This window comes from Notechis scutatus, chromosome 3, assembly GCF_049901735.1.
Source record: "Notechis scutatus isolate UNSWTSFEM ecotype Mainland chromosome 3, rNotScu1.2, whole genome shotgun sequence".
Taxonomy (NCBI): Eukaryota; Metazoa; Chordata; class Lepidosauria; order Squamata; family Elapidae; genus Notechis; species Notechis scutatus.
In genome coordinates, this window is record NC_142011.1 from 140997337 (window position 1) to 141020862 (window position 23526).

Here is a 23526-nt window from a genome sequence, read left to right on the forward strand (position 1 = left end):
AAGCCAAAGTACAAGCAAGAAAATTTAGCCAACCATAGCTGAAGAGGCTCACCTCCTCCCTGCCCCATGTGGCATATCTGGGCCAATCACTATGCTACACCCAGCTGTTCTGCTCTGAGCCTGCATCCAATGACTGACAGCAGTGCACTGTTACCGCAGAAGGTGTCATCCATCACTGGAAAAATAGAGCTTTGCAAGTGTACCAGAAACTTTAGACAGCTTAAATCCATCTTAACATCTGCATTTTCTCCTTTCACAAGGCACTCTTTTTAAATTGAGAGGAGGGGGTGTTCAGAAAATGCACACACGTACACAGAAGAATAAACAGGGGGGGGGGAAATCAAAACATTTATGAAACTTTCTGTCAAGACAGCTGGTTTTCAGTTACCAAAACCCTGAAACAATACAACTGCATGCCAGCAAGTTTTTAGTTAATATGGCTTCTTTCCTCCAGCATTTTAAAGTGCCAGGTGAAAGCTAATTCAACAAATTGTTTGTAACATGCCTCTCAATTGATACCTCTGTAAAAATAAAATATAATGTGGGAAAATAAAAAATATCCCTGGAGGATGCCAGCTTGTTAAGAATTTTGAGACAAAATTTTGCAAATTGCTTATGGAGTGAGGCAGCTGGTGTTTCTCATCTGAAGACTCTTCAAACTTCTCTAAAGAAAGTGTATTTTTAAAATTATTAATTACATGCATGGGTGTGAACTTGTGTACGTACACACACGTACAAAGGTAACTATGAAGTTCCGAGCTTTTTACTTCCAGGAATTATAGTACATCTAAAGGTACTTTACATTTAAACATTTAAATCTAGTAACAGCATCCAAGATGCACCCCACAAACTTTTCCATAAGCTTTCGTTTCTCTTTTTTTAATAACTTAGATATGGACAACTAAGATTAATCAAGGGCAAAAGCAGAAGGAATATTTCTCTCTCTCTCTCTCTCTCTCTCTCTCTGTGTGTGTGTGTGTGTGTGTGTGTGTACTCAATCTTTGGGCTCCAATTATTTCTTTGAATGAATGCTACTATTCTAATGCCCAGGATTTCACCTTGATTGCATTGTACAATATCCCCCCTCCCATGACTTTAGTATTATGTCACTCAAAATGTTAACACAGAGACACTAATCTCTGAACAATTTAAAACAATCTTCCAATCAAAATCCTGCAAAATTCCAGAGCAAAAAAATATGGTGAAATAAGAGTGGGGTTACAGAATGTACTCAAAGAGGAAAGAACACAGTGACCAACAGGTCTGTTTATTCTGCACTAAATTTGCCTCTTGTTTCAAGACTGCAACGCAACCCACTCGCAACTATTTTATTCCAAGATTTGCAATCCAGTGAACCAGGAAACAGACTCAGTTTCCAAAGCAATCATGGAACTCACTCAATCAGTTGGGTCAATTAACATGTTGGTAGTCCTCATTTAGCAACCACCATTGGGACTGGAAACTTGGTTGCTAAAACAGTTGTTAAGTAAAACTGCAACTGTGCTTATGATCTTACTTTGCTTTGCTTTGCTTTACAGTATAGAAACGTCAAGGTAATGAACACATGAATTTGTCAAAAACTTATTTGTTCTTCACCATCATAACTGCAAATGATTGCTAAATCATTCGCAACTAATCAAGGAGAGAACCAACCTAGAACTAAGAAGAAATTTCCTGACAGTTAGAACAATCAACAATTTTGCCTCCAGAAATTGTGGGTGCTCCAACACTGGAAGTTTTTAAAGAAAAGATTAAACAACCATTTTTGTCTGAGCAGGGGGTTGGACTAGATAGAAGACCTCCAATGTGCCTTCCAACTCTGTCATTCTGTTTCTCTGTTAAATGAGGCAGTCACTGAAGTAGGCCTACTTGTATTCCCTTTCAAACTAATCTGCTTCACAGGGTAATGGTGAGGACAAAATTAGAGAGGCCATGAGGCGCATAGTTTAGACCAGGGCTCTCCAACCTAGGCAAAACTGAAAGACTTGTGGACTTCAACTCCCAGAATCCTTCAGCCAGCTGGCTGAGGAATTCTGGGAGTTGAAGTCCACCAGTCTTAAAGTTGCCAAGGTCAGAGAACCCTGGTCTAAACTACGTGCCTCATGGCCTGGTCTAGAAAGGCCAGAGTATAAGGCCTCAGAGGCGATATTAAATCCAAACTCACCAAAACCAGGATCCAATTTAAAAATTGCATTTAAATGTTTTCACTCAAGCGTAAGTTATACAGCATATACCCGAAGAGTCTGTTGTTAGCATATCCTTGACAAGGACATTTGTAGTACAGGTCAATTTAAATTCAAGGGGGGAGGAATCCTGGGATGCTAGGATTGAGGTGTGTTGCTTCTTTCTTTGCTTCGAAAAAGTTTACACCAACATATGGAAAAAAACAATTATGAAGCCCAATTTCTTCACTGAAATCAAAAATAAAAAGCCTTCCATCTTTCTGACCTTGGACTTGTTCATTTCGTTGGTGTCTTTCAGCACAGTCTCTTTACAAAACCATTCAAGGCACAGTGAGCCCTGATAAAAGAAGTTAATGTTTACTGAAACCTGTGCATGAACTGTACTAGACCTGATAGAACTTTTTTTAAAATAAAAAGTCAAAGTTCTGCTTACAGCATCTATTACCATTTAAAAAGAATGGGATAATTATGATTTTCTAATAAGCCATTATCAAATAGAAAGCACAAGGAGGATATGGGGACCCAATAAACTGAGTATGGACAAATACGTGGAACTCTTTTTTTTTTTTTTTTTTACTGTAGATAATTATGTCAGAGGAAAGTGAGAAATGACAGCACTCATCACATGTGTGCAAGTGAACAAGAAACAGTTATCTGTACAGAGGTAATTACAGGCACATATTACAGGTGCAGATCCCAAATTATATTCTCAGAATTCACAAATAAGGCTGCAGAAGCTCCTTTCCTAAACTCTAAGTGAGCCACTTACTTTAACTCTGTTACCCACAACGAGGCACCATATAAATACAATGCATAGAGCAGCCCAGTGCACATATTCTGGAGAGCCTCTGCTTTAAAATGCACATTTTAAATTGCACATGAACATGGCTTTAAGGTACAAACATTACATTTTGCAATGGGTATCATGTTGCCATCCTAGCAAGAGCATCAAAGAGCCAAAGATCAAGGATCAGGGTCACAAAATTATTGAATTCTTCACCCATATCTAACAGGCACTGTCAGCTACTAAGCAGGAACAGCAAAAAAAAAAAAAGAAGAAGGCCCAATTCAAATTATTCACATAATGCATTCAGCATAACTTTATACATTGATCAGCATTTCATGCAACTGCTGAGGATATTCCCATAAGGGAATTGTTTCTCATCTGAAGGAACTGTGAAGAATGAAAGCACTGTACACCGAATGCCATCATATTTTGCACTACTAATCCAATAATGGTCTTCTACACTTCTCTATTAAGATAACATAACATCATCATTGCTTTTATTTATGTGAGACTACTAGATCACAAAAGTTAAAAAGAAATAATCTGCAGCTTAAACAGTGGTGGGAAAAAAATGTACCTTTTTTTTTTTCTTGCTCTCCCCCATTTCTCCTCTTAAAGCAAGATGCTCCCAGGTGTTTAAACCAACTTTTTTCCCCTTCCCTACACAGCAGCAATAGAACTACAGTCACCTTGGAAACAAACATTGCCCAGTGTTTGCAGAACAAACAATGGTACCTTTTCAGCCAGTACAAAGCAGGCAGGGCAAGGGGCAGTCAAGCAATTCTAGGGTTTACAGGAGTGTTAACATATTGCATTCATTTACCAAGTGAAAAAATACTTCAGCACCAAAAGTGAGATTCTTTCCAAAAGAGTGAATCTTTGGCTGGAAACCACAGCCAGACCAGATGAGGAGAAGATCAGCCCAGGCTCACAAACGTGTATGTAATCTTTATGGCATTGTTGAGTCCAAGGGTTATTTCTAAATGCCTCATGCAGATGGTTAATTTTTTAGCTCATTCTTCATGCATATACACACACAGATTTACATCCCCTATACGAAGTATATTGTATAATTCATTCCTCTTAATTTCACAAATCCTTCTCATAAAGGTGATTTTTCTGCTTGGACAGGGGATTTGGTTAGACTTCCAACTCTGTTATTCTATTAGTCTGACTGTTCTTCAAGCTGAGGGTAAAAAATTCCCCTTAAGTGTAACATAAAAATGTGCATGAAGATATATTATGAGCCAGACCCTTGCGCTTTTATGTTCAGCTGACAAAAACAGGGATTCAAAACCATATCCTGGATGTACAGATAATTCAGGTCACAATGCTAGTGTCAAACACCAGACAACCAGATTGTTTAAAGAGCTGCAGCTACTTAATCTCTAATAAAAAAAGAAAACAAAACTGTTATACTTGGAAAAAGAAAACTATAAACGCATTTAAAAATAAACGCATTATGTAAATAATGATAATATACTGGTCCTCAATCCTTAATGTATACAAAATAAACCCTTTTGCATAAAAGAAATAACAGGTAGCAGAGAAAGGATTATGCTGACTCAATTAATGCTCAACTGTCCTTGATAACTTCTTTGCATTTAAGGATAAATGTCTAATTATCTCTAGAACGAGTAGGATGAAAGTATATTGTTGTTCCAGGTTGAACAGAAATAGTTGCTGCTTGATATACATGCACAAAAATTAACATTTCAAAAAAAATGAAGAGAGGAAAAAACCCAGAAACTCAATAACACCAACATTTCTGCTAAAGCATCCTGAATACACAATCTGGTAAATAAAATATTTGCTTTCCCTGATGAAGTAAGTTTTTTTTATTTTTAAGTTCCACATAGGCCATCTGGGTGAAAACATATTGATGGTTCATTTATCACCAAACCACTCTGCTCTGAAATCCTGGTTATCCCTTCCTGAAAAGTATTACTTCTGGCAAACTCCTACTGTGTCAATTTCCTTGCTGCAGAGAAACAAAGCAACTTTAAAAGGTGATACCACCGAGTTGTCCTCACCACCACACTCCTAAAGTTAATTCAAGTACCCCTTCTTCTCAGCAAACCCACAGAGGCTGAGGAAGGAATTAAAGGAGAGTGTTAAGGTGTTAAATTCACACTTGACAGCTGTGGCATACAAAGATAGCACCCGAGGAAAAACAGATAAAAAATTGTTGCTCCTATACAACAAGGTGTACTTTTGAGGACCAAATGTGTGTTGTATCAGCAATTGATATATAACACAACATTTGGTGGAAACACACACAAATGAATGGAAACTAATCAAAGACAGAAGCAATCTGGAATTACAGAGAAACTCCCTAACAGTGAAGACAATATACCAGTGAAAGAAGCTTGCCTTCAGAAGTTTATTTATTTTTTATTTTATTTATTTATTTGATTTGCCAATTGTTTACAAGATAATAAGTATAAGTGTATACATAGTTGTGAATACATGAAATGGGTACATATAAGAAAAATAAAAGAAGAATAAGAGAAACAATAGGATTCAATAAGTTAATAACAACAATAAGTTGTGGGTGCTTCATCCCTGGGGGTTTTTACGAAGGGACTAGAAAGCCACATGTCTAAAATAAATACTACAGGGTTCCTGCTTGAGCAGGGGTGGTGGTGGATTCGAAGACCTCAAGGTCCCTTCCAGATCTATTCTGATTGAGCTCTGATTTCACAACATCATTTCCCCCCCCCCTGCATTTGATCCTCTCGGGCAGGAGGGCACAAAGGAAAGAAAACAAGAAACTAACTGAGGGGGGAGAGAGACGCACACTCAGATGCAGAGAAAGCCAAGAGGGAAAGTTTTTCATCGCCTTTAAAAAACCGCACCCATAGAAAAAACACCTCTGAATTGCAAAGCCTGACAAGCTGAAGCCACGGGTTACACAGCAGAGGTACTGAAGAAATCTGCCCACCTCCCCCCTTTTCTCGCTCACACTATCACAAATCCTCAGGCTGCCAGCTGGGAGGACTGTTTATAGGGCAGGGAGAGGGAAGAGGTGTTGCTGCCAGCACCCCCCCCACCCTGCCCCACAACTCCGCTGTGCCTCTTTGCTGCCCTTGCCCTTCACCAATGAATGAACATCCTCCACTTCTGTGGAGCCCCTCCCTGTTTCTGCAAAGCAATGATTATTTGCTGCTTTGCACGTAACAGTATCTAAACTCCTGCAGCCTCTTTTGTCTGTGCAGAGAGGTGTCTCCACACCCCCAGCAGATCCCACTTTCTCAAGCCAAGCAAGAAGGCCTACTTGCCAACCATGAGGCCTACAGTACTCATTCTTCTACTCTAACCTCCCCTCAGGCACTTTTCGTATACCTCTCTCATAATACTATTTTTAAGGAACAGGAGAGCTTTTGCCAACTTTTTACCAGATCTCCTCTGCTGTGAAGAAATTTACCCATTTCTGCAGCTGAGGCTCCTGTTTGATGCAGAAACACATCAAGCTAGGATTTTTCCAAACAATTTGACAACCTTATGTTGTACGTTTTCTCCCTCTACAAAACAAGGATTCACAAATAAGTGCAAGGTAACCTGCACTTTATATTCACTGGCTTAGATTTGAACAAGTTTTTTACTCAGCATAGACTTATATACACATCATCAGACTGAAAGGATGCTTAGGATCAAATTATTTGTTCATATCTACAAAGCAGAAGTCCAACAGGGAAAGCTTCCATTTTCATTGCAAATACATGGCAAGAAAACTTGCTGCAAAATTTGTGCTTCCTTTTTTTTTTAAAAAAAAAAAAAAGCAAAGGTAATAGAGGTAGCCCTTGCTACTGTTCAATGGCAGATATACGGCAAGAAGACATGTGCAAAATGTGTGCTTTAAAAAAAAAAACAGTTAAAGGTGCTATAGGTAGTCTTCAAAGTTCAACCACAATTGGGACCAGAATTCCACTTGCTAAGCGATGCCGTCATTAAGCAAATCATCACGTGACTGGACCAGATTTTATGGCTATTTTTATCATGGCCGTTAAGTATGGTCATGAAGTGAATCTCAGTTGTTAAGTGAATCGCGTCATTAAGTGAATCTGGCTTTCCCAATTGACTTCGCTTGTTGAAAGTCGGCTGGGAAGGTTGCAAATCATGAGTATGTGACCACAAGAGACTCCAACTATCATAAATGCAAGCCAGCTGCTAAGTGCCAAATTGCAATCACAAGATTGTGATTGCACAAGATTGCCAAATTGCAATCACCATAGTGGTGGTGTGACACTTGTAACTTCAAGGACAGGTTGTAAGTCATTTTTTTCTGAGGTCATCGTAACTTCACTGTTAAACGGACAGTCATATGTCAAGGACTAGCTCTGGATCAGACGTCTCCAAACTTGGCAACTTTAAGACTTGTGGATTTCAACTCCCAGAATTCCTGACTGAGGATAGAATTCTGGGAGTTGAAGTCCACAAGTCTTAAAGTTGCCAAGGTTGGAGACTCCTGCTCTAAAGCCTTGCTCTTCAAGGCAAGCAGGCAGGTAGGCAGAAATTCATCTCCATCTGAGCCTTGTTGTTCTTCTCTTCATTCAACTTCTTTTTGTGCAAGTGAAAGGAAAAAAGAGAAAGGCCATTTCTTATCAAATTAAAAACACTATGTCCCAAAGGTGCTTTTTCAAGAGGCAACTGGCCTTTCTTGGGGTTTGTTTTTTTTTTTGAAGACATTTCACTTCTCATTCGAGAAGCCTCTTCAGCTTCAGCAAGAAGCTTAATGGATGAGAAGCACCTGGATGACTGAGAATCTCCATAGATATTTAAAAACACAATGTTTCTCATTTCCCCTCCCCCCCCCCAAAAAAAAAGACAGGTAGTAGTGAGAAGAAGACTCACTCGCTCTCCAACTCTATTTACTATTAGGTTTGTATCCTATCTTTTGTGTAGGACATCAGGATGGCAAACTTCTCTCATTTTTTTACTATAACACAATCCTAGGAGCTAGGCTGAGCTGAAAAACTGTGAAAGGTCCAAAATTATCCAGTGTTCTTCCATGGATGAAGCTGGACTAGAATGTGGGTCTTTTTTCTTCTAGTCAAACACCTTAAATAATGACCAACACTGTCAAAATAATTGATATTAAAAACAGGCAGGATGACATAATGAAAGCACAAGTCACTTACATTAGTTACACAGATACTGTCCAGATGAGATTGCTAACTCTTCATCTGATTCCAGAAATATTAGCAGATAGACAGACAACTGTGTCTTTATGAGGCAAACATTTTCACCTATTTATTTTTTTTACATAGCAAGCTCTTGTTACAAGATACTAAAAACAGGTGAGACAAGATTTTTCTCCTGGTAAGTTGGCAGTTCTCAAAGAAGTAACAAATGACCGCTGTTCACCATGGCAAGCGTCGACAAACCAGTCATCTAGATATCAAATATAGCATGATTCGAGCACGCCCCACTGAATTTAGCAAAGTTTACTGATTCAGGTGTGCTTAAAAATACACCTTAATACACCTTAAAGAACTATGGTTAATTTGGAACACTACACAGCTCAACATGCTATTACAAAGATTCATTTGTTTTCAAATATTATTTTTATCTTTAATTTGTGAAAAAAACACAAAACCCCAAGACAAATCTAAACTTGCATTTAAGAAAGCATTAAGAGAATAGACTTTTTTTGGCATTATTAAGATATTTTTGTTTGCTTCTGCTCAATAGATTATACTTAAGAGTCAGTATTATAAAATCTTACTATATATTATATACAGAAATATATTAACAACCTATTGTTAAACAGATTAAATCTAATAATTAAATAGAAAACAGTTGCTGGAAAGCCCAAAGTTCCCTCTCTGTTTTTAATTACAGCAGCATTAGTCAGAACACCTTCCCAAAATGGAATCGTATAAACCGGCTTAATTAACCAGATGCATTAGATTTGCCATATCCTCAAAAACCAAAGCTCTCAGCCTATATCTCTCACTCAGCAACCAAAATTTTAATATTTTATTTGCCTTTTTAACTGAAAATATTAAAGAAAATATATAACCATAAAAGAATGAATATAATACAGCTGAATAAACCAAGGATTTTAAAACATCATGGAGATAATAGATTTCTAATATACCATTAATTTATGGTTATCAAATGGTTATCCAATCACTTCTTAAAAATCTTGTTTCTGAAGACTTTCCACAGATGCACAACACACAAAATTATATACTCATGTCAAAATATTAAAAACTGTTACATTTCAGCTAATAATGAATGCCAAAAATGATGCTTAACACAATGTAAATTATCAAATTAAATCATACTTTATAATAAATTTATTGCATTGAATTCAGTCCAGTTTGGGGTGTGCTACCAATCCATGCGTTAAATTATAGTCCAATACTATAGTTTCTAGTTTGAAATACCTAGGTACTTGGTTTCTTTGTTTCATTTTCCAAATTACATCCACTATAGTTTGCCCAAGTGACTCCACGGATGGCATAGGATATGTTTGTCACATTCAAGTCCAGCTTTTTGCTTACTATTATACACTGAAACTCAGTGGGAAATAATGGGAAGCACATCAACAGGTTGCAGTTTATGGGAAAGACTATCTGCCTGATCTTGAATATTACACTACCACTCACAAGCTGTCACGAACTTTTTCTTACCATTTTATCTGCTACTATGAGCCACTTTCAGCTTCAGGGCTTGCTTTTAGCAACTGATATTATGCCCTTAAACACAGAAAAACAGCAGCGGAGCCTTACGCAAACCTAAGCCTGGTTCATAGGCCTAGCCCCGTGAGGGCGAACCTATCAGAGGTGGTATTCAGCAGGTTCTGACCAGTTCTAGAGAACCGGTAGCGGAAATTGAGTAGTTAGGAGAACCAGCAAATAACACCTCTGACTGAGGATTTTACAGTATCCTTCCCCTGCCATGCTCACCAAGCCACGGCCACAGAACCGGTCGTTAAAAAAAATTGAATCCCACCACTGGAACCTGTGGCACACAGAGCCATTTATGCTGGCACGCGAGCCGCAGGCAAACTTACCTCACTGTGCATGCATGTGCCTCACAGCTGATTTTCGGCTGGTTTGAGGCCTTTTTTGGCCTCTGCAGGCCGAATAGGCCCATTTCGTCACCTGCAGAGACTTTTTTCAAGCCTCTGGGAGGCTGAAATAGGCCTCAAACCAGCCAAAAATCAGCTGTGATGCGTAGGCAGGTAAGGGGGGCCGGCGCGAGAGGCATGAGGGGATTGCATGCGCATGGGGCGTGGGGGGGCACGCATTGCCTTCTAGGTGATGGCGTGCAAGTGCGCAAGTGCCAGCCCGCGCACAACTTTTGGCACAGGAGCTCAAAAAGGTTAGCCACCCCTAGTCCTACTAGGTGAAGCATCCTAGATTGTTGGCCTTCATCATCTTTATCCAAGATAAAACAGTGCTCTATCGCACCAGTCCAAGTTTTCTGGGTTACACTTGGGGCGCAGCATCTCCATCCTGAAACTGCAACATCTGCGCACATTTGCTTATAAGTACCTGCACGTAAAACACACTTCTTTTGCACCACTTCCTAAGCATCAGAGACGTACAAATTTCCAACCTTGAGATTCATCTCAAGATTACGTAGACATTTACATGAGAAAGCATACTGGCTCATACCAAGGCTGTAGAACTTGCAATTCTCAAGATTGTTTCAAGCGAAGAGTTCAGGCCCCTGGAAAAAATGGGCTTGTCATTTTCTGTAATGGTATGGGGGAATGACCTTGGGAGTCAGAGGAAGAGATGCTGCCTAAGGAACACTCAGATAAGAGGTATAGCCCATTACTGCATAATGGACAGAGCAAGAGGCTCCGTAATTAAACTGGGGTAAGAGCAGAAGAATTGCAGTTTCAAGCTTGCAAGATGTTGTTAATCTAGTTTATACACCTCAGCAGAATTAGCTTATCTGACCATGGTTCCTGTATGGTCTACCTGGTAATGCTGAAACCTTCTCAGAAGCCCAGGAAACTGAGAAAAGGAAGGGAAAACGTACCACAGGAAAGGGAACCATATATAGGTGGTCCTCGACTTATGACCACAATTGAGACCAGAATTTATGTTAGTGAGAAATTTGTTGACTGAGTTTTGCCCCATTTTACGACTTTTCCTGCCACCGTTGTTAAGTGAATCATTGCAGTTGTTAAATTAGGAGCGCCGTTGTTAAGTGAATCTGGCTTCTCAGAAAGTGGCCAAAGGGAATCACATGACCCTGGGACGCTGCCACCATCATAAATATCAACCAGTTGTCAAGCATCCAAAATTTGATCATGTGACCATGGGGATGTTGCAACAGTCATAAGTGTGAAAAACACGTCATTTTTTTTCAGTGATCTTGTAACTCCAAGTGGTCACCAAATGAACTGTTGTAAGTCGAGGAGTACCTGTACATAGGTATTTTTCAGCAAATTACTGTGTTAATGTTTAAGTTTAAGCCCACACATTTGAAGGACATATCCAAGGTAAGAAAGGGGATAATATGTTAAAGGAACAAAGATGACCAAGCTGTACAAATGTCACTTTGCAGGAGGAAGTAACACCAAGTGATATAACGTGACGCTAAAATATAGCCATCCCCAGATCACAGTATCCTTCCAAAATAGGAGAGTAAAGTTGGAGCTTGGGGATTAGTTATACTGTGTGTGACACACACACCCCTTTTCTGTTTGTGGTTGGTTTATCTGTGTTTTTATTGTTCTTTTAGCCACTTGGAATTGTCTGCTTTAAGATGGGCAGTCACATCTTTTTCAATAAATTGCTTTACTGAACATCCTAGGAGTTTAAGCTCACACATTTGGAGGGCATATTCAGGGTGAGAAAGGGCGTTGGTCTTACCTGATGCATCTATTCTCCTTGTAGGTTAGAGAGTCCAGGCAAAGGGTTAACTCTGTCTCCTATCTGATTGGACGGAGTCTGTCAAAGCTGTTTAGCTCCGCCTCTGTTGCTGTTTCGCCCCCAGCTTTCGGCAAGACAACATGACAGACAGGACATGCCCCTGAAACGAAAAATCAAGAACAAGATTATCAGCCTCCCCCATGCCCTGGACCAGACCACTGAGGCGGGGCTGGATTCTCTGACCTACAAGGAGAACAGGCGTATCAGGTAAGATTCTCCCTTGTATGGTTACGAGAGTCCAGGCAAAGGGACATACCAAAGCTGGAGTGTCCACGGGAGGGCTCATGTCTGGTCCTGATCCCCATGCTCCGTGTGGACTCTCTGCAGAACCCGTCTGCCAAACGCTGCATCCACCGATGCAAAAGCGTCCAAGCAATAATTCCAGATAAACGAAGATGGGGATGTCCAGTGGCTACCTTGCAGAACTCCTCAATTGAAACTTGTGTAGCCCACATAACCATCGTGGCCATGCTACGTGTAGAATAGGCCGTGACCCCGCTTGGTACTAGTTGGGAGCGACTCATGTACACCCTGGAAATACATGACTTGATCCACCTGCTCACTGTAGAGGGAGTTACCTTACAACCCAACGAGGCAGGTTGAAAAGAAACAAATAGGGGTTCCATTTTGCAGAAGTCAGAAGTCCTTTTTATGTAGATCTTCAAGGCCCTATGAACATCTAGAGCAGGGGTGTCCAACCTTGGCAACTTTAAGCTTTGCTGGCTGAGGAATTCTGGGAGTTGAAGTCCACAACTCTTAAAGTTGCCAAGGTTGGACACCCCTGATCTAGAGTATGCCAAGATTTCTCCAAGGCATGGGACGAGTTGGGGTAGAAATCTGGAAGAACCAACTCTAGCGCTCCGTGGAACCATGTGTTGACCTTCGGAATAAAGGCTGGGTCCAATCTCAAAACCACCCTGTGTGGGTGAAATATACACAGGTCTGGATGTACTGAGAGAGCCGCCAGCTCTGATACTCTTCTGGCCAATGTGATAGCAACCAAGAAGGCTACCTTAACAGTCATAAGATATAAACTTGTCAACCTGAGAGGTTCGAATGGTGTTTTAGTCAGGGACAGTAATACTTTTGACAGGTCCCAAGTGGGATACCTGTGAACCACTGGTGGCTGTAGGTTAGAAGCACCTCTGAGGAATCTGAGAATAGTCGGTGATGTGCCAGCTATTCTAACCTTCCACATGTCAACACCAATGACAGGGCCACCACCTGATGTCGTATTAGAGGAAAGACCCCTATCTAGCCCTACCTGCAAGAAATCCAGAATCTAGACTATCGACGCCTCTATAGGCTTAATTTTTGACTTAGAGCACCAAAGGCAAAAAGCTTGCCATGTCAACGTCATAGATGCGAATTGTGGAAGGTCTCCTGGGAGCCTGAATAGTCCGTATATTACCTTGCTTGATAACTTGTCGCGTTTTAAAGCGCTCTACTCAAGCGTCAAGCTGTCAGTTGTAGCCACTGGGGATTGGATGTACAGGATCCCCTGGAGGAGAGAGATATCTTTCTTTCTTAGGAATTCACCAGGGTAGAGCCACCAATAAGTTCACCAGATCCGCGAACCAAGGACGTTGGGGCCAACAGGGAGCCAGGAGAATGACCTCCGTCCTCTCCGCCAGGATCTTCCGTACCACTGCCAATAACAGTGGCAGAGGAGGAAAGGTATATAACAGGTGTGGAGGCCATTTTCTACGGAGAGCATTGGTCCCCTCCGCCCCTGGGGTGACAACCTGGTGAAAAATTGTGGCAACTGCACATTGATTGGTGTGGCAAACAGGTTCACCAAGGGCTGACCGAATCTCTGAGTCAATTGAATTGTACAAAGGTGCACTACCAGGATAGCTAACACTTTAGTGAAAACCCTGGGGTCAGAGGATAATCCAAATGGGAAGGTCCTATATTAAAAATGGCACCCTTCATAACAAAAATGAAGGAAACATCTATGTGAATGGCAGATAGGAATATGGAGATAAGCCTCCGTCAAATTTTAAAACACTGATAAATGAGGTATCTATTGAGCCATTTCAAATTTAGAATTGCCCTCCATTCCCCCTGAGGCTTCTCAAATAAAATCCCCATCCTTGTTGATCTATGGGAACTCCCTGGATGGCCTAGAGATCCAGCAAATGCTGGATGGCAGACTCCATGAGCCCGCTCCTTACCTTGTCTCTAGAAATAGGACATGAAATGAAAAACCTCGGAGGAATGGATCAGAACTCCATGAAAAGGCCCAACCTTGCTGTATTTAATACCCAGGTGTCTGACGTAATCTCCTCCCATCTATCAGCAAAACTGGCCAAGCGGCCACCTATGGGAGGGCTGGGGATGCCGTTAGCGTTGGCGACAGAATGGACGGAAAGGGCTGTTTGCCTGAATATTGTTGCCTGCCCTTGCCTGCTCGATCATGAGGTTGATCAGAACGCTGGTAAGGAGGCCTTTGAAACCGTTGAAAACTGGGACCCGGCTCCAACCGAAAAGATGGTCGTCTAAAGTATGGGGCAAGGCAAGACTCTGCCCTTTTGTAGAGAGCCGGTAACACCTTCCTTTTATCTCTGGACTCCACGAGTAGAGTATCCAAGGAATCTCCAAACAACCAATTCTCTAGAACTGGATTTGAGGCCAACTTCCACTTTCTCCTGCCATCCGCCTGCCAATGTCGAAGCCAGCACATATGTCTAGCTGCCAACCAAGCAGCAATGGCCTTAGTTGCAAATCTGGCTCCATGCAGAATGGCATCCGGAGTAAATTCTGCAGCCGCAACCAACTTATTAATATCCTGGTGAGCTCTAATATCTGAGACTGGAAGCCTATCCTGTAGCTGTCATAGCCATCTTAGTGAGGCTCTAGTGAAAAAAGAAGCAGCCATGGATGCCTTCACTCCCCAAGCAGCTGCTTGATGTGCTCTCTGCAACAACTGTTCAATCCTATTGTCCTCAGACTTGAGGACCGCCTCAGGATCAGAAGGTGCAGATGACGCCAAGGCCGCCACAGGTCCATTGACCACTGGAACTTGCAGGCTCTTGGTAAGTTCCAGACCCATGTTGAAAAATCTACGATCAGTAGCAGATAGACAAGGACCTGAAGCAGGTGTATCCAGCTGTTTGTGTACCACCTTAAGGAAGAGCTTAGGAGATGGAACAACCTCCGCTCGAATAGTTGGCTTATCAAACAGAGTATCAGACTCCATAGGAGCATCTCTGCTGGGATCTCCGTCATCAGCATCTGGACCCAGATTGGCAGTATTTCTGGCCTTAAACAGCAACGGAACAGATCGGTAAAGGCTGGCTAATCAGGGACCAAACCCTCATCCTCAGAAAGGTCAGGCTCTCTTTTATCTCCCTCCCCCGCCAGGGAAGAAGAAGCATATACTGAAGGATCAGGAGATCTAGGGTCCTGGATTAGAGAACCCCCTTCAAACAAGTGCCCCACCTGTTCTCTTGGTGGGATCACAGATATGTCCGAAGACTGCAAGGAATGATGTTGAAACCTCTGGATTCCTTCAACTATGCCTTTCCGGATGTCCCTGTCTATAATGACTTGCATATTAACAGGAATTTTCTCTCCTACAGCAGCGGCCCTAAGTCCTGCTGCTGTAGGAGTGAACATTGCTTCCACTCCTGGCCTAAGTCGGACAGTCTGCTGTTGCCAAGGCTCTGAACGAAAGGCCAAATCTTGGGGATCCCCATAATGCCTGCCCACTGCAGGTAATTGCTGCATAACAGGACCCTCATTCCCATCTGGGGACCAGGCCTGAGCTCTTGTCCTGGTAGAAGGACTAGGATCTTGCTCTTGTGGAAGATCCTTACTATGTTGGGAAGCAGCTGAGTTACTCTTTGAAGATGATCTATTGCTCCTCCTACTGGAACCTTCTGGCTCTTTGCAATCTGTTTTTCTAGAGCTTTCTCAAGCGCCTAGAGCTTCTAGAGCTTTTCCTGGAAGCATCTTTGTCCTCTTTTGAGACCTTCTTTGATGGTAAGGCCTTCTTTCCTTGCTTGCTCTTATGAGTAAGAGCCAAGGACATGGAACTCTGGGTGCCTGCACTAGAGGACCTGCCTCCTCTAGGGGCTTCTGCCATACTGAAAAAGAGGCTTCAGTCCGATGCACACCCACGCGAGAATTCAATGGGGGGTGATGGGGGGGAGGATCCAATTATCCTAACCCCCAATAGTCCAGGCCACTCCTTTTTCAGCCGCTGCTACCTCAGCAGGATGTTACCACGCCCTGCTGGCACTATTGCCACCACCCGGGCCTGCTGCAAAGCAATTTGGGCCTAAACTGGGATTGGGCGTGGCCCCAAGGCCTGTAGAGCCCATTCTACTTCAGCGCTAAGGAGCACACTCCCCCACCGGCACAACGCGCCATCCAGCTGCTGTAGAGGGGCCAATGCCCCAGCACTGGCCTGCATGGCGCGTAGGAGGGCCTGGAGAAACAGGTCAAGTCCTCCCGCCAAATTATGATGGCCGCTAAATACGTGGCCTTCCTTTCACTGCGGAGCCCCAAAATGGTCCCTGCAGCCTTTGCCGGCAACATCGGAGCCCCGGAGTGACAAAACACCTGTTTCACAGCTCCGCTAATCAGCTGTGAAGTAGAGCCGTTTTTTTTTAAAAAAAGAAAAATTTTCCCCAATAAAAGTCTTCCTTTGCAATGCAGCTAAGGAAGAGAGAGGCAAATTAACGTCTGTCCTGGCTGAACGACTGAGCCAAAAGCTGGAGGCGGTCCAGCAACAGAGGTGGAGCTAAACAGCTTTGACAGACTCAGTCCAATCAGCTAGGAGATGGAATTAACCCTTTGCCTGGACTCTTGTCCTATCTATTTCTTAACTGGAAGAACCTAAGTAGCAGAGAGGACTTACTACTAAAACCAAGTATGGTCTTAGAATCCTTCTCTACTTCCAGAAAGATCAGCAGGAAATTACATGGGCGAATGCCCTCCTGTACAACTCTAAAAGGAAATGGCATCAACCACTTTATCTCCTATTAAATGAAAATGTGTGCCTATGCTTCCTCCTGAATTTCTAATATAATCACTTTGCTTCAACATTACTGTACTGCACAATTTGGAAGTGTACAGTTGCTCATGTGGATTCAAAATTCCAATACTGAAATATGAAATAGTTTCTTATTTATTTTATGCAGTGGTACTTCAGTAATTAATTGGTTCCAGGAGGCACAATGAGTACCAAAAATGATGAGTGCCAAACAAAATTTTCCCATAAGGAATAATGTAGTGAGTCACAAGGCAGTTAATGACAAGTTTTAGCTTGTGCGTTGAATACCAAACAATGAGTACCCAGAAAAAATATTCACACCAAAATGCACTGAGCACCAAAATCAATAAGTTTCAAAGTAGTTGAGTACCAAGGTACCCTATATAAGTTTACAAAGACAAGAGTTTAAAACTGAGAAATTTACATATATTATTAAGCCAAAATATAGCTTGTCTGTTTCTTGTTTAACAGGATGTGAAAACTCATTTCTAGAAAGAAGCAAATATTATTATTTTTGTAACAAACCATGAACTGAGATACTGCTTAGATCTGAATCCTAAATTTCAGTTTGTACCTGGTTTTTACACTCTTTTTTCTTAGTTCTTGGCAGCAGAAATGGACATAATGAACCATAATTACTTTGCTCATTTGCAAGACACAGTTTTATCTTATAAGCAACATCTTAATAAAAATTGTTTTAAAATTGAGCACAACTAAAAAAATACACTTAGATCACAAAACTTTCAAAAGGAGTGTGTTGTTTGAAACTTCCAAAAATGTAACAATTTCTTGGCAAACATCTTACCATATCAACATTGGGTTTTCTTAGGGGCAGCCAATGACAAATAAACCCTATCAACAGTTTTTATAGTGACTGTACCATGAATTATGCTTCTTGCTCTTGGACAAACAAATGCCTGCATTACAAATTCAAACAGTACATATTGACAACAAAGAACTTCTATTAGAAGGTGACTACCTTGCAAGCATTTGCAGATGATCTGGTTTTCATCTTAGAAGACCCTTTAGAAACAGCATCAAAACTGATAGAAAAGATAGAGACATATGGAAAGGTGGCTGGTTTGAAAATAAAGATAAGACAAAGATCTTGACAAAGAATATGCTATTAAGACAAAAGGAAGAACTGGCAGACCTATTGAAAATTCAGGTCACGAATAAGATCAAGTACTTGAGGATATATTTGACAGCAAGATGTAGTACATTAAAAGAGAATAATTCTATCAAACTTAAACAGCAGATAGCCCTAGATCTGGCGAAATGGGAAAATTTACAACTGCCACTAATAGGGAGAATTTCAACAATCAAGATGAATATATTACCCAGAATTTTATACTTGTATTCAAACAATTCCAATTAGGCTTGGAAAAGATTACTTTGAAGATCTAAATAAAATTGTGTTGAAATATATATGGCAAGGTAAGAAAGCGAGAATAAAGTTAAAACTTTTGCAAGATGCTAGAATTAGAGGAGGATTTGGTTTGCCTAATTGGGAGTTGTACTATCAAGCTACAAATCTGATGTGGGTTAAGGAATGGATAACACTAAGAAATACTAGATTGTTGACATTAGAAGGACATGATTTGTTGTTGGGGTGGCATGCTTTTTTATGGTATAAAGGAACTAAAACACATGGGTATTTTAGAAGACATTATATACGGGAGTCTCTGTGGTTAAACTGGGAGAAGATTAAAAGACAATGTTATTTGAAAATTCCAGTCTGGTTATCGACTATTGAAGCATTTTCTTATCCTATAATATACAAAAAGGAACAAACAGTTAGATATGGTGAAATATTGAATGAAAAGGGTGAACTCAAATCTATACAAAAACTAGAGGAACAAGGTATAAAGATGAATTGGTTTTCATATGCGCAAATACATTCAAGGTATGATAAAGATTCTAAAATGGAAGGTTTCTATGATAAATTGACTGATTTAGATAAGATTTTGACAGGTACTGATGAAAAGGTGATTAAAAAACTGTATGGATATTTATTAGAAATTAAATTAGAAGCAGAACAAGTTAAAGAAACTATGATTGCTTGGGGGAAGAATTTTGGATATGGGATCGATTTAGAGAAATGGCAAAAATTGTGGTCTCAAAATTATAAAATGACATTGTCAACAGCATATAAAGAAAATTTGTATAAGATGTTTTACAGGTGGCATTTTCCCCCGACAAGAATAGCAAGAATGTTCAAGAATAAATCCGAAAAATGTTGGAAATGTCATCAGACACCTGGCTCATATTACCATATGTGGTGGACCTGTGCGGATGCTAAAAAATACTGGACTAAATCCACATGTGGTTGGAAAAAATGACAAAAAAATATATAGACTTGAAACCAAAGATATTTTTATTGGGAATTTTACCTGAAATATATAGTAAAGATTTGAAATACCTGATTGTAAATGTATTAACAGCGGATAGGATTGTATTTGCTAAAAACTGGAAAAATGAGAAAATACCATCACAGGAGGAAATCATTAAGAAAATATTGGAATGTGCTGAAATGAGTAGATTGACATTTGAAATTAGAGAACAAGAGGATAAACAATTTTATAAAATTTGGGATCTTTTCTATCAATGGTTAGACAATAAAATACAGTAATGAAATATGTAGACTTTTAGAAAATAATAAATATATAAAGATGTACTTCTTTCTTATTATATCTACAAAATGACTTTAGGATAAATTTGGGATGATAATATGAACTGTTATAAAATAAACTAAGTAAATTATGATTATCTTGTAAAACATGAATGAATAAAAGTATAGTCAAATGATTGATTAATAATGATACTAAGGTATTTAATTTTTGATTGAAAATATGAGATTATATGCAATGTAATTGTAATTGAAGACTACAAAATGGAATCACAAAACAATTTGTAAACCAACCGGCACACTGTATGTACACATATGGAAGATAGCTTGATGTTTTTATGTTTTGTTTGTTTATGTTTGTTCTTAAAAACCAATAAAAATTAAAAAAAAGGTGACTATCTCACTAATCCTCCATTATTTTAAAATATACATACATTTCATCTTCTGTTCTCTATCTTGCTTTAAAAATAAACTTGAGACATTAGCATTCTTCCCAGTTGCAAAACCCGCAATCTAGTCTCAAACTTAATTGCAGTTATGAATGAAGGTGAACAACGGATGCGCTTGTTTCTTTAAGAAAAGTATCCGATACTGAACCAAAACACCAATTAGGAAGGGAAGCGTTGTGCAAAGAAAGAATATGGGGCAAAAGAGATTGGCAACTATTACAGAAAGTTACCTTTATAACAGTGTTGGGATTCTACCAGTTCAGACCAGTTCGGGTGAACCTGTAGTAAAAAAAAACAGCTACTGGTTCGGCCAAACCGGTATTTTTTTTCCTCCCGACGATCAGCTGTTCCTATGATCAGCTGTGCCAAAATCCCCCTCGCTGTCTTACTGCTTCGCCCAGGTTTCCCTGAGGCCCAGGAGGCAAAAAGGGGCCCGTGGGGGGGGTGCTGCGTGGGCCCCCCACCCCATGCTCCATTTGTTGTCTTCCTGGGCCTCAGGGAAGCCTCCTGGGAGCAAAAATGCCCTCCTAGGAGGCTTCTCTGAGGCCAGGAGGCAAAAAAAATGGAGCGGGGGAGGTGGGTGCTGCACAATAAAAGCCACGCCCACCCAGTCACATGGCCATATCCACATAGCCACGCGCACAGAACTGGTTGTAAAAAATATTTGCATCCCACCCTTGCTTTATAAATACATAAACCAATCACACAAATTCAAGATGGTAGCTTGCAGACAGAGGTAGCCTGGATGTCGTTAATCACAAATTAGAAGTCAATACCCAGAAATTGAAGAATGGAAATTATTGAAGAAAATCAGACCCCAAAGGTTAGTAAGTTTCCTACTATGTTAGACTACAAATCAAGAGCTATATCCACATTTATTCTGAAGAAATTTAACAGTGAATTAATTACTGATGGCAGTGACATATTAATTCTTAAAAAGAATATATTCATTTAATTGTTATATTTTTAATTACTGAGAAATGCTATTCGTGAAGAAACGATATGGTCACTAGAAGATGAAGATGACTCAATGACACATAATCAATCAATGAAAATATATACATAAACCAGTCCAAAGTTTTGTGAGTGGACATATACACAACACCCTTTCTACCTCTGCTTCGTCTAGAGGCCACACTTAGAAATAATAGCATTTGGAAAATATCATTGAACTACTGATACTGTACACCAGGGATCCCCAACCTTTTCGACGCCGCGGCCCGGTTCCGGCGTCAGCTGGGCGCCGCGGCCCGGTTCCGGCGTCAGCTGGGCGCCGCCATTTTTTTTGACGAAAAATCACTTCCGGTGACGTCACCGGAAGTGATTTTCGTCAAAAGATGGCGGCACCAGCGCTTCGGTGAGCTTTTTCGGGTAGAAATGGCTTTCTACCGGAAAAGCTCACCGAAGCGCTACGCCGCCATCTTTTTTGACGAAAAATTGCTTTTTACCAAAAAGATGGCGGCGCCAGCAACCAGCGGCCCGGTAAGGCTTGTTCCGCGGCCCGGTACCGGTCCGCGGACCGGCGGTTGGGGACCCCTGCTGTACACCATATAACCTTTCTGTACCCTTTCTGGAAAAAATAAGCAAAAGTCACCATTGTATTCAAATGAGTTCAGACACAATGTTTGTAAGAGCTAAATGATCTCGAGTAAACATTCCAAATCCAAACTCCCACATTATGATAGAAACACAATTCCTACACTGAATAAATATATACAGTAGCAGCATATGTACCATAATTCACCACCTGCATTCTATTCTGCTAAATCGTAATCACTGCATATAAAGAAAAATGATGAACCAAAATAAGTGATGTACTACATTCCATTGTTGTAGATCTGATACAATTCAGGTTAGGTACTCAGAACTGAGGTTCTTCTGTGTAACCAAGAAAGTAATTCACACAATTTCCTTCCCTTTCATTTGTGAATGGACCAAGAAGTAAGATATTTCCAAAACATCTATAACTAGCTGCAGAACAATAAATGAATGTGAGCTAAATAGTTGGGGCTATAGAGTTAAACAGGAGAAATGTTTGTAGGGTATCAACCTGTGGTCTTCCAGGAATAATATTCCCCCCAAAGTCTAGAAATCTGAAGTTATACCTGTTTAAAAGCTATCAGTCACATTTATCTAAATTATTAAATAGATTAAACAATACAAAATCTATTCCTGTTACAAGTGTACCACAGACAGGAACCATGTCAAAACTTGTTTATGAACATGCTTCCATTTTCTCTAATGAAGATTCATGTTTAATGTTTGTCCAAATTTTAAAACACATTTAGCAAAAAATTGTACTTCCTTTTGTTAAACAGTATGTACTGGCCAGAGTAATTTTAGCAACTAGAAATGGCAAAGTATTTAAAGGGGATTGTTTTGTGCCTTTGAGTTAGTACTGACTCCTGGTCACTGCAGAGACCAGTCTCTGCAGTTGTCTGGCAAGCTTTCAGAAGTGGTTCACCACTTACTTGCCTGCTTCCTAAGGTTGACAGAGTAAGTGGCCCGAGGTCACTCAGATGCCCAAGAAAGGACTAGAACTCATCGGGCCCCCAGGTTCCACAGTGAATTTAACCATCACACCCTTTTAATCTGGGCAAGTATATATCTACATGCATTCTTGAGAATAAGACCTGGTCATACCAAAGAAACTCTTTTGAAGTGTGTAGCCTTAGTTCAACAAGGTCAATACAGAATTTATTTTCAAAACACGTTGCAAAGCAAGCTTTTCATATATTGATGACTGGTCTCTATATATATATACTATGTAGTGATTAACTTTCTATAAATGCTACTATTATAATTTAATTTTCAGTTGGGATGTTAATTTGAATATTGGGTATTGTTCCTGTCAAGATTCTTGGTTTCAAAAAGTGTTGATCTATACCAGGCTTGTCCAACCCACGGCCCGTGGGCCGCATGCGGCCCAGGTCACCTCATAATGCGGTCCAGTGCCCACCCCAACCTTCTGGCAAGAGCCAGCGAGGAGGAGGAGGAGGAGAGGCAGGCGCGAGGCGGGGTGAGGCGAGCGCCACGCCAAGCAGCAACAGAAAAGGCGGGCGCTGCCTTTGCTGCTTCTGCCCCCGCTGCCGCCGCCGCTGCTTCTGCCCCCGCCGCCGCTGCCGCCGCTGCTTCTGCCCCCGCTGCCGCTGTTTCTGCCGCCGCTGCCGCTTCTGCCCCCGCCGCCGCCGCTGCTTCTGCCCCCGCTGCCGCCGCTGCTTCTGCCCCCGCTGCTGCTGTTTCTGCCGCCGCTGCCGCTTCTGCCCCCGCCCCCCCACCCCGCCGCCACCGCCCCCCCACCCCGCAAAATTTGGCTGGAAAATTAATAAAAAATAAATAATTTTTAATAAATAATTAATAATAAATAATAAAAATAAGTTATAATTTATTATATAATTTTATAATATAATTATGTTATAATAATTTATTATATGTGCGGCCCAAACCAAATTTTCATCTTCTAATGTGGCCCAGGGAAGGTGAAAGGTTGGACACCCCTGATCTATACCAATATGTCTGAGACGGAAGCAAAATCCAGTTCAAAAGCAACTGGTTCATAGTCACATTGCCATA

The 23526-nt window shown here is 40.8% G+C and overlaps 1 protein-coding gene across 17 annotated transcripts in view; it reads right to left on the minus strand.

Annotated features, from left to right (window-relative positions):
• Nucleotides 1-23526, minus strand: part of RREB1 (ras responsive element binding protein 1) — a 171848-nt gene that overhangs the window by 127308 nt on the left and 21014 nt on the right. For 6 of the 17 annotated variants that reach the window (XM_087961271.1, XM_087961263.1, XM_087961258.1 and 3 more), the window contains one exon: nt 11814-11973. The exons of the other annotated variants lie outside the window; for them this stretch is intronic. The gene's annotated coding sequence lies outside the window, so the exon portion shown is untranslated. The remainder of the gene's footprint in view (nt 1-11813; nt 11974-23526) is intronic. 17 annotated transcript variants of the gene reach the window in all.